At 38.3% G+C, this 12,094-nt stretch overlaps 1 protein-coding gene across 3 annotated transcripts in view; it reads left to right on the top strand.

The window, feature by feature from the left end:
* The window catches only part of ANK3 (ankyrin 3), a 345,711-nt gene that overhangs the window by 143,841 nt on the left and 189,776 nt on the right, over positions 1–12,094 (top strand). The window lies entirely within an intron of this gene.

The raw sequence follows: 12,094 nt of genomic DNA, 5'->3' as shown, positions 1-12,094 counted from the left end.
CATGTAGGAAAAAGAACCATGGAGAAGGAGGAGCTTGCCTGCCACATGTGCTATGCTTGTGTCCTCTAGAGTGACCTTCCTAGTGTCCTGCAGATTTCCTTCAACGTATAGGGCAGTCCCATGCAAATAAGAGTGTCCCAACCAAAATGCCAGTGATACCCCCATTGAGACACACCGAATAGAACGGCTCTTAACAACTAAGCGGGGAAGCGGACTTGGCAGAGGACGTCCATCTACCACATGGGAGGTCCGTGGGTCAAACCCCGGGCCTCCTTGACCCGTGTGGAGCTGACCCATGCACAGTGCTGATGCGCGCAAGGAGTGCCGTGCCACGCAGGGGTGTCCCCCGTGTAGGGGAGCCCCATGCACAAGGAGTGCACCCTGTAAGGAGAGCTGCCCAGCACGAAACAAAGTGCAGCCTGCCTAAGAATGGTGCTGCCCACATGGAGAGCTGACACAACAAGATGATGCAACAACAACAACAAAAAGAAACAGATTCCTGTGCCGCTGACAACAACAGAAGCCGACAAAAAAGAAGACAGAGAACAGACAACTGGGGTGGGGGAGGGAGAATGGGAGAGAAATAAATAAATAAATAAATCTTTAAAAAAAAAAAACAAAGAAAAACAACCAAGTGATGGAGAGGTAGAATGTTCCAAAAATGAAGAGGAAGCGTCCCAAAATGGTCCCCTCTCCATGCTCAGTCTGAACTTGATCCACATATCCCAGTGCCCCACCCCTGAGACTGGCTAGACAAGAAGACCTGGGGACCCTCTCAGCTCTTACTTCTGAGACTTTGAAACATGAGGTAGAGAAAACTTACCCAAAATTCAGACTACTTTAGGTAATAGCCTCCATTTATTACCAGGTGCCAGACATTGCAATAAGTCTCATATATATTACTTCATATATTCCTCCCAGTAATCCTATGAGGTATGGGTATAATTTCCATTTTACCAATTAGGAAGCAAGAACTTAAACAACTTGCACAAAGCCACACAGCTTTATTATAGAAATAGTAAAGTAAAATAAACTATACTTGGACTGTGCAGTTTGTAATAGTCTCACCTCTTAGGTAAGATACACTGGGCTTTTGACTTACTCCAGGGTCATCAAAGAAACCCAGAACTGACCACAGCCTTTCTACCAGCCATGGATTCATGCCCTGCCTGCTCCAGGGTTCCAAGCTGAATTAAATACATTTCTGAATCCCATGTGATCATGGTTTGGAAATGGACCCTTGACATTAAAACCTCAATGACTTTATAACAAAAAAAAATGTGCAATCTGTATTTCCAGTATGGAATATAAGGTTGGCTTGTCTCTACCAGCAGCGAGTCCCTCCGAGTTTGAAAATTAAAACCAAACAAATTTTTCTAAGAGTCTCCCAAATCAAGGCCTTTCTGCCAGTTCTTTTCCAGCTGGTCAGCAGCCTCCCATTCCCTTAGATTCTGATTCAGTGAATTGCAGGACATTGCAATCTGTATGTTCAACAAGCTCATTTGATGAATCTTCTGATCAGCTAGTTTGGAAAGACCATGCTTCCTGTTTCAATTGCCCAAAGTTGAGCATAGAAGCCTTAAAAACTCATTTGCTGATAATAATTATTTTTATGTTTTTAAGCCCTTAATAATATATCCTTGGATTTACATCATACTTTACAGCTTATAAAATACTTTTAGGTACAGTACATCATTTAAGACCCAGAAGAGCAGTTTTACAGATGAGCAAACAGGTCCTGAGAAGTTAGCTGTCTCAGATCCCACTAAGAGTAAAGTGAAGAGCAGGAATCTGAATCCAGAACTAATGCATCTTATGACATCTCTGTGTGTGGTTGGCATTGGATTGTTGGGAGCCTGAGCCAGCCTGGCACTCAGAGAGCGGCAGCTGTGGTCAGAAGCTGAGGGTGGGGTATGCCCTGCTGGTAGCTGGGTCTTTGCGGTCTACAGCACAAACCTCATCTTCTCAGAACTCATGCACTGCACTCAGATAGGCACTTTGCACCAGATGGACCTTATTATTTCCAAACCATCTTTCTTTAGAAACTTCAAAGACATTGTTTTTCAGTTTTTGACATGTTCAAAACTTCAGATCGAACCTAATCAATCCCAATACCAAATGAGGTTAAAGTACCTGAGAAACTTAAGTCTCAAGTTAACTGACATCTCATAAGCTTCCAAGAGTAATTTCCTTTCTGGAGGAGGAAGAAAAGTATTCCACACAGAAATTAATTTAGCTCCCAATTGATCCAGAAATTATATTGGTGTGTGGAAAATTGATAATTGTAAAACCTCTTTATATTTTTGTTTTTCAGAATTTTTGATGGTGGATGCCTACAAACAGGTAGAATATTTTGATCATAGTTATAGCATTCATTAGAAACACCACAGGAAATCTAATATCACCTAACTCATTTAACAGTTTAAAACAACTTTCATTGACATATAGAAAGCAATTGGTAATTTTATAATTGAGTTTTAAATGCCACTTCCAGTTTAATTACTAAATTAAAAAGTTGGGCTGTGATGGGGCTCTCTTTCCTGCCACACAGGTAGCAGGCTACCTTTAAATGAACATTAATAGTGACACCTTTAGAGAAATATGAGAAAAAGCCACGAGCTCTTTAAAATAACAGGATTGAACTAGCCACTCTTTGAGACATTCAGTGTTTTTTTAGCTTTGAGATAGGCTGTTTCCTATCTGTTGGAAATTGAATGTCAGCAGCGTTTTCTGTATAGAGCCCATGCTACTAGAATTCAAAACATTTGCCCAATTTAAGAAGAGACTCACTATCTCAATTTATTTCCTCCTGTGTGGCCCAGTGGAAAGACCAGCACAGATGTGGAATTAGACAAGTCAGCTTCAAGTCCCAGCTGTGGCATTTTCTAGCCGTATGACTTTGGTCATGCTCTGTAGACTCAGCTTTACTCTCCTCGTGTGAATTTGAGTTAATTGCATCTCTCTCATGGGTGGTGGTGCAGATTTAATGAGATGAAGTATGTTTCATAGGGCATACACAAGGTAGGAGCTCTGTAATTTGTAGCTTTGTTTCTTTGTAATTACATTTGTTCTCATGTAAATGAGTTGCTTGGAGTAAGTCAGCAGGTGTCAGTACTCTGTACTTTGTAGTACTGTTCTCCCCCAACTCCACCACCACTGCCACTGACAAATACAGGATAAAAAGGCATTTACTCTTTCAGTCTCCAAGGGCAAAATTGATCATTGTTTATGAACGTATGGAACCCTTGAAATGTATACCGAAAAAAAAATTTTTTTTGAGGCATGTATTGAGAATCACTGAACTGGAGATGCCCAAAGACCCATTTAACTGGAACATCCATTGTTGCAAAGGTGGAAGGAGAGTATGCAATTGCTGGGAGGAGCCTAAGACATAGGCAGGCACCAGCCCCAGTCCCAGTCTTCCTGCCTCATGGCTCCCACGAGGATTAACAACTGAGGTGTGTGCTGGGAGGGGTGGTGGATGGAGATCCCCAACATTTAGTGTAAATGTGCTAGCCCTTCCCCCCACTCCTAAATCACTTGCGGAAACTAGAGGGGAGACCTGCAGGGCCTTATCTAAATTGTTGATTAGCCATTAATCCAAGTAAAAGCCTCTGACAATATTAATGATAAACAGCCTCATATTAACCTTAAAAGAAAATAAATACACCTCTTGAGTTCTTTAAAATAGAACAGATCCAAACACTCAGCATCCACTTTACAGCAAACATCAATATTCAAGCATTTGAGTCTGCTTCTAGGGGAGTCCAGTGCTATCAGGTGTCAAATCAAATGGGATTTTACTGGTCTCTGGGAGCAGAGTGAGGGAGAGGAAGTGGCAGGGGAGTTAATATCATCAATGTCTGTAGATCTGAGTGGATTTAATCTCCTTATCTTGAGAGCACAGAGAGAGAATGTGGTGTAGGATAAGGGAGCAGTAAGCAAAACTGGTGAAAAGAAAACATTTTATCTAAAATGACCTATTTTGTTTAACTGAAGCCTCATGAAGGAAAGGGGAAATGTGCTTTTTTGGTCAACTTGTTAATGGTCAGTAATTAGGTAGAAGGGAAGCTGAATTTTTTTTTTTTTTTTTTTCCCAGAAAAGTCCTACTCATGTGTCAGACTCTGAAGGCTAAGTGTTTGCTTGAAAATTTCCTGGGTCTAGCCTTGAAATCTCACAACCTTATTTGGGAAGCAGCATTTGTCTGCATCTATTTTGTGGACTTAAGTCATTTAAAAATGCGGCATTCCCATAAAAAAGGAATGAAGTACTGATACATGCTATAACATGGATGGAACTAGAAAACATTCTGCTGAGTGAAAGAAGCCAAACGCAAAAGACCACGCATATCGTATGATTCCAAATATATAAAATAGCCAGAATAGCCAAATCTATAGAGATGGAAAGTAGATTTGTGGTTGCCTTGGGCTGGGAAGGAGTGCATGGAGACTGACTACTAAAGGGTACAGCGCTTCTTTTGGGGGTGGGATGAGAATGTTCTACAATTAGATACTGGTGATGATCATACAACCCTGGTAATATACTAAAAACCACTGAATTGTACACTTCAAAGCGATGAATTTTATGGTGTGCAAATTATGTCAATAAAGCTATTACAAAAATAAATGGAGATTTCCAGTGGAAGACAAAAATTTACAGAAAAAATATTCTTACGCTCAAGGAAATTAAAGGGAACATGAATTCAATTCTGTATTTTCTCTACACTGTATTAAAATCTATATGAATGTTATATTTGCTCTGGGTTGGTGGATTAGAACATACAACCTCTCCCCTCAGCTGCTGAAAGACTTCAAAAGATAAGTACCTGTAGGGTTAACTAGAAGGCTGGTCATTTTTGCTTAAATATTTTTCCTACACTTCTTTGTGAACCTATTTATTAATCATTTTGCTGTTTCTAATTATACCAGGAATTATGTTAACGAATAAGATAAAAGAATGAGAAAACTTAAAAATCTTAAAAAGTAAGTGTTTTTAAGTGCAGGTCATTAATACATTGAAATGTCTTCAGACATCTTGTTTTGCCACTTTCACTAACTTTTTTTTCTTAGAGGCAAAAACTATTATAAATGGTAAGAATTAGCAGACAATATTGGATGCCCTCTCAACTTAATATTTATATTAATTATATTAACATTTTATAACGAATTATTTATATTCATTGAGAACAATCAGGGAACAAAACTAAATTAGTTATATTGGTTAGTCTTTCATTATCTAGAAGATTCTGAGTGATGTCATTCACTTTCTCTTTCACTTAGTGATAATACTCCCCAGATATTTTCAAAGAAAAGGAGAGGCAGGAGGGTCATCGGTAGTAACTGTCCTATACATATTTAAATAGAATGAAAAATCGATTTATCAGAACTAAGTAGGAAAAGGTCCTGATTTCACTTTGGGGAGTTGCAGAAATGACTTGGTGATTATCTCATGAAACAAACTTCGTTGCTACCTCCCCTGAGTTTTTCAGACACCGAAAGGGGAAGAAATAGAGATTTCCACAATTACCCCGCAGAAGGAGGGGTTTCATCCGGGTGCCTGACCTCAACAGCACTCACGTGTTTCTAGCAGACATGAGGCTCCTTCTTCCCGCTCTGCCGCTCCTTACCCCAGCCATTGTCCTTCTAGAGTTTTCACAAACTTAGCTGGTGCTGAGCTGGCACTTCTCTAACACCCCTTGCATCCTTCATAGGCGCTGCTCACCTTAGCACCTTCTTAGAGTTCACCAGTTACTTCAGGTCTGTGTGTCTTTTCTGCCCAAACTATTTCATAATATCTCTGTGAAATGTTGTCATTTCATACATTTTTAAATGTCCTTATGATAAATATAAAGAAGAGTAAGAGCTAACACTTTCCTAGTGTTTACTAAATGCCTAGTAACTTTCTTAGTACTTCACACTTATTCATTTTAATCTTCACAATAATTCTATGTATAGATACTATTAAACTTTACAGATAAGAAATCTATGACATGGACTAATTAAATAAATTTACCCAAGGTTATGCAGCTAGTATGGGGCAGACCTGGGATTTGAACCTATGCAGTGTGGTTCCAGATTAGTAGCTCTTACCTACTGTACCACCCTACCACTCTACTACCTTAATCTTAGCACACTGTTGTTAGGGACTCCAAAAATGCTTTCATAGTAAGAGCTGGTCTTCTGTTTGTACGGATTAGAAGTGTAGGGACCACTTGATCTAATCTAGTAAAAGGGACATGAACTCTGGGGTCAAATTAGGGTAGCTTTCTGACCCTGGAGAGTCATTTTGATATTTTTGAGACTTAGTTTATCCATATATAAAATAAAGACCAAAAAATTTTGATAGTATTTCCTCCCAGGGTTTTTCTGTGCATTAAATGAGACAAGAGATTGGAATATTGTGAGTTTCCTTTCTCCTTTTATCATGAATGTCTCATTTCTCCTCCTAGCAGTCCTGTGATGGGGGCAATGGAGGTGTTAGGTCCATTGTATGGATTAGAAAATAAGTCCACGGAGGATAAGGAACATTCCTGATATGAAGGAGTGAGAGTTAGGATATGGGGTCTTCTGGTTCCTGATGAAATAAATGTGCTTTCTACTATGATATGCTAAGAGATGGGGCTGAAATAAAATCAGAAACAGGATAGAATTTCTTTCTTCCAAATTCATTATAAAAAATCATCTTAATATTTCTAAGCCTGCTTTATAGTTTGGGAAATATTGTAAAAATGAGTCTTTATTTCTGGAGCTATAGGGTCTTACTCTAAACAATGATTGTTATATAATATAAATAAAATACAATGATAGAAAACATAATATAGTATAACAATATATATTACTACAGAAGAGCATGCTGAAATCGTAAAAGAATGGGGATTTGTACAAATTCTGGGAGCTTTTAGCTTGTTCTAGATGATTTCCTTCCTTTTTCTCTAAAGATCAAGAGCAAACCTTTTCTTCTTCTATATTGAGAATTTGCTTCCTAACTTCAGTGATTGTTGCCTTGAAAGAATATAGGTATAGATGAAAATCCTTATCTGAAAATCAAGATTAACATAAAAGAAAACGAATAAACTGAAGAAGAAAAAAGGGCTAGAAATCACACTGTAGCAAAACCATAAATCTACACATTAGGGATACAGCAACCATCTATGTAGTTTTGTTAGGTATTAATTAGGTTATTGGCCCCAAATTTGAGATAATTCAACCTGCTGTTTACTCTAATTATGTTTTATCAAAATCCTGAATATTTTTCAAGATTTTTCTAATGTTTATTACACCGAGTAGTTCGTTGGGAAAGTTAAATTAAGTAATGGTATTGGGTTGGAGAATAAGATTTAAAGATTTAAGATTTGGCTTTAAAAATAAGCCCAGGGGAGCAGAAGTGACTCAACCATTTGGGTGCCTGCCTACCACATGGCGGGTTCCCAGGTTCAGTTCCCAGTGCCTCCTAGAGAAGGTGAACAAACAATGAGAAGACAGACAAGAGAACCATCTATGGGAGAGGGGGATAAATAAAGAAAAATAAAGTAAATAAATAAATCTTAAAAAAGCCTGAAGAGCATAATAAAATGAACGGGGCAGAGACTGGGAATTGGGAAACCTGGGTCTTGGCCAAGCCCCCCTCTGTGACTACAGGCAAAGTAGTTTACCTCTGGGGCTCTTACATTTCTGAAAATGAGGTGGTTAGACCAGATGAACTCAGAGGTCCTTGTCAGTTAAAAAATTAAACCTTCTGGAATGCTAATTATTCTATTATATTTTGAATGTTACATCTTTGTAAAAGAAAATATATTTTATTAATAATTTATACATAGAGTAACATCTACTTCTGTTTGCACTCAATTCAGGTCAGATTTAAAACGCTAGGTTGAATTCACTTTTATTCAAGTTTTAATTCAGGTTTCTTCTCCAAAAGAACATATAGATCTTTAACTCTAGCTATGCTTAATCATCTACATTAATGGGCAAAAATAGCAATATATATTTACCTTCAGGATATCTCCAGGCTTAGCAGTTCCCTCTAAAGTTGAAATATTAGGAAAGTTAAAATGTAGGTAAGAGCTCTCAGTGACTATCAGAGTGAAAAATGCAAATTGTGGGGACTGAAACAGAGATGATGGTGTGGGCCACAATTTAGACAAAATTTTTAAAAGATAAAACCTATTTTCACTTTATACACTCTACAAATGTACACAGTAGAAATTTTTTAGAAAAGCTTGAAGCAAAAAATAATCACCAAAATCCTACCATGTAGAGATAAATTGTTAATGTTTGGGTCAATATCTTTACAGCCTTTAAAAAATGTATATATACACATATATTTATTTGTAAAATTGTCAGCATATTTTTCATTTTTATATGTTGCTTTTTTACCTAATATATAATAAAGATTTCCCATGTTATTAATATATCACAATCACAGTCTACCTTCAAGTACTTTTCTATCAGTTTACATCTAGTTTAAGAACAATGTATTTCTAATTCCTCATTCCCATCTTTGTGTGTTTGTTGGCATATATTTTACTTTTGCATATATTTTAAACCCACAATACATTGTTATTGATTTTGCTTTAGATAATCTTTTATATTTACCTTTATTTTTGTCATTTCTAGAGCTCTATTTCTTTTTGTAGGTCTAATTTTCTGTCTGGAATCATATTCCTACTGCCTGAAGAACTTCCTTTTATAGTTTTTGCACCATAGGTCTGCTGATAATGAATTCTCTCAGCTCTTGTTTATTTTAAAGATCTTTTTTCTCCTTCATTTTGAAAGTTATTTTCACTGGGTATAGAATTCTTGTTTAACAGTTGTTTGCTTTCAGTATGTAAAGCTGTCACTTCTTTGTTTTCTATATTGCATAATTTCTTATTAGTCCACTATAATTATCATCTTTGTTCCCCTTTCAGGCTACCTTCAAGTAAATGCTTCTTTTCTATGATTGCACTTTTTTTTAAATGAGGTACCAGAGATTAAACCCAGGACCTCATATATGGGAAGCTGGTGCTCAACCACTGAGCTACACCCACTTCCCTGTGATTACACATTTGAAAGCTTTTCATATATGCTGCCAAATTGCAGACAGAAAGTATACACATTTACATTTACCAGCAGCAAACAAGGGTTTGCTTTTTCCTCTCTAAGACCATTGGCCTCTTATGATATGTTTGGGTTTTCCATAGTTCTCCCACTTGCTTATGCAGTGGAAATGCAGCATGGACCCTGTGCCTAGTAGGACATCAAGACATTTTTATTGATTGACTGAGGAGTCTACATATAAATAGCTCACTGAATGGTCCAAAGGTACTTCTTTCATTTTGATTTGTTCCTACTCAATAGGAGCAGTCATTATTTGATTCAGGAATGGAAAAGCATATATTTCATTTAGAAGTTCCATTTGACAGAGATAGAAGCAAGTCTTTGGTCAGAGGAATTCTGATCCTCTCCTGAAAATACCATAGCCCGTGGATCTGGGACTGGATTCTGATCTTCGTTCTGCCTCTGATTTGCTGTGTCTTAATCTGCAAATCACTGACCAGTCCTATGCTTCAGTATCTTTATCTGGCAAATGGGTTTAATGGTATTTATCCATCTCACTGGATTGCTGTAAGGGCAAAATGAAATGAGAGATGGGTAAGTCCTTCACGACACTTTTTTTTTTCTCTCCCCACCCCTGTTGTCTGTTCTCTGTGTTCATTCATTGTGTATTCTTCTGTGTCTGCTTGTATTCTTGTCATGTGGGACCGGGAAACTGCGTCTCTTTTTTGTGCGTCATCATGCTGTGTCAGCTCTCCATGTGTGCGGCACCACTCCTGGGCAGGCTGCACTTTTTTCACGCAAGGCGGCTCACCTTATGGGGTGCACGCCTTGCACGTGGGGCTCCCCTATGCAGGTACACCCCTGCGTGGCATGGCAGTCCTTGTGCATGGCAGCACTGCGCATGGGCCAGCTCACCACATGGGTCAGGAGGCCCTGGGGATCAAACCCTGGACCTCCTATGTGGTAGGCAGACCCTCTATCAGTTGAGCCACAACCGCTTCCCCACATCACTTTTTAAATGCTATTGAAATACTAAGTATTTTGCTAGGAAGGGTTAGAAAGGTTCAGAAAAAAATGTGGGAATTAGAAACCCAAGGTACCCTTTTGATATCTACACATCCACCACAAGGGAATACATGAATATGGAAGAGAGGAAAATTAGAATTATGGTTTTTCCTCTCACTTAAAATGAGCCTATTTGTGATAAAGGTTAATTAAGTCCTTCTCAACCAGGTGAGGGCACACCTTTGAAAGGGGCTAGCATGTAAGTCCTGGCTCACACTGGGAAGTCATGAGGCCTTTGTGTCAGCTCCCACCGCATGCTTAGTAAGCCCTCCTGTTGAGCTAAGTTTGTATCTGCATTAACCGTAATAAGTCCTAACCAGACACTCCACCTGCTGGTGTAGGTCTAAAATTTGTCCACAATGCTGCTTGGGTCATCAGCGCAATACCCACTTAGCACTCAGTAAACTACATCAAGCAAGAAAAATAGACAAGTTATCAAGAAGTTTATTTCCTTCTGTCAGCTTTCACTCACACCAAAGAAGGGTCTACATCAAAGAGGAACAAAAGGACATCCAAAGTACAGGCACAGCTTTGCTTCGCTTTTGTAACCTGCGCCACACAGTTGAAGCCTTCAGCCATAAGCTGGTGGATTTAGAGCAGGGGTCCGCAACTACAGTCCACAGGCCAAATCCAGCCCATCGCGTGTCTTCATAAAAAACTTTTAGTGGAATCTGACCACTCTCATTTCTTTACATACTGTCTATGGCTGATTTTGCTCTACAATAGCAGACTTGAATAGCTGCGAAAGAGAGCAGACAGCCTGCAAAACCAAAGGTGTTTGCTGTCTGCTCCTCTGAAGGAAATGTGTGCCAACCCATGGATATTAGACCTGTCCATCCCCACCAGCATGACTACAACAAATTTGTTTCACTCAAGTCTTTCTTCATTTAATGAATTAATTAGTGATTTATACTTTAGCATCTCAGAATAATGAGATAAATAGTTGTTCAGATGGGAGGATATATATTGGTTAAAAGCCCCTAAATAGAAAAGTTTACAGAAAATACAGGGGGAAAGAACACCCTGTAACGAGGCGATCAGTCAAACTCAAGAGTGGAAATTTCTACCCAATAAATCATCCAATGCCTTCAACAAATAAACGGGCATGGGACAAAGAAGTTGGGTAAAGGAAATAGGGAGATTAAAAGACGGAGGGTGCGGATATGGCTCAAGCAGTTGTGCTCGCCTCCCCCATGAAAGATCCTGGGTTTGGTTACTGGTGCCTACCAAAAAAACAAAAACAAACAACAAGCAAAAAAGAAATAAAAAAGCAAACACCTACTCAGGGAAGCTGATGTAGCTTCAAGACCCTAGGTTTCAATCCCTGGTACCTAAAAAAAGAAAAAAAGAGCCTGAGAGACATTACAACCTAAGGGTATATGTGGGCCTTCTAATTTGAACAAATCAACTGAGATAACCAGAAATAATGGGAAAATTTGAACATAGACAGACGTCTTATGTGCTATTCAGGAATTATTTTTATTTTGTTAGATGTCATATTGATATTGTGGTTATGTTTCTAAAACATTCTTATGTTAGAGACAATTAAATTATTGTATTTACGGGTGAAATAATATGATGCCTGAAATTTTCTTTAAACTATTTCAGCAAGAAAAACATTGGGGGGAGGGGGGTCAGATGAAATAAGTATCGTCTAAAGTTTGACAATTATCGAAGCAGGGTGATTAGTACATGAAGTTCATTTTCCTATTCTCTGAAACTGTATTTGCTTGAAATTTTTTCGTTATAAAATGTAACCCCCAAAAAGCATGAGTTTCAGATTTTAGTCTGAATCTTGGTTTTGCCAACTGTTTGCACATCTGTAATTGTAATTCTGCATCTGGGGATTGTGATTAGATTATTTATGGTGTGGTGAGGATTACATAATGTCTGATAATTAAATTAAATGGTGTAAGTAAAGTGCTCAGCTCTATGCGTGACATTCAGGAACTGATCAATACCTAATAGCTATTACATTGAATCTGTTATC

This window comes from Dasypus novemcinctus, chromosome 6 (genome assembly GCF_030445035.2).
Source record: "Dasypus novemcinctus isolate mDasNov1 chromosome 6, mDasNov1.1.hap2, whole genome shotgun sequence".
Classification (NCBI taxonomy): domain Eukaryota; kingdom Metazoa; phylum Chordata; class Mammalia; order Cingulata; family Dasypodidae; genus Dasypus; species Dasypus novemcinctus.
The sequence above is the reverse complement of the archived record's forward strand: the minus strand, read 5'-3'. Positions and strand labels throughout refer to the sequence as shown.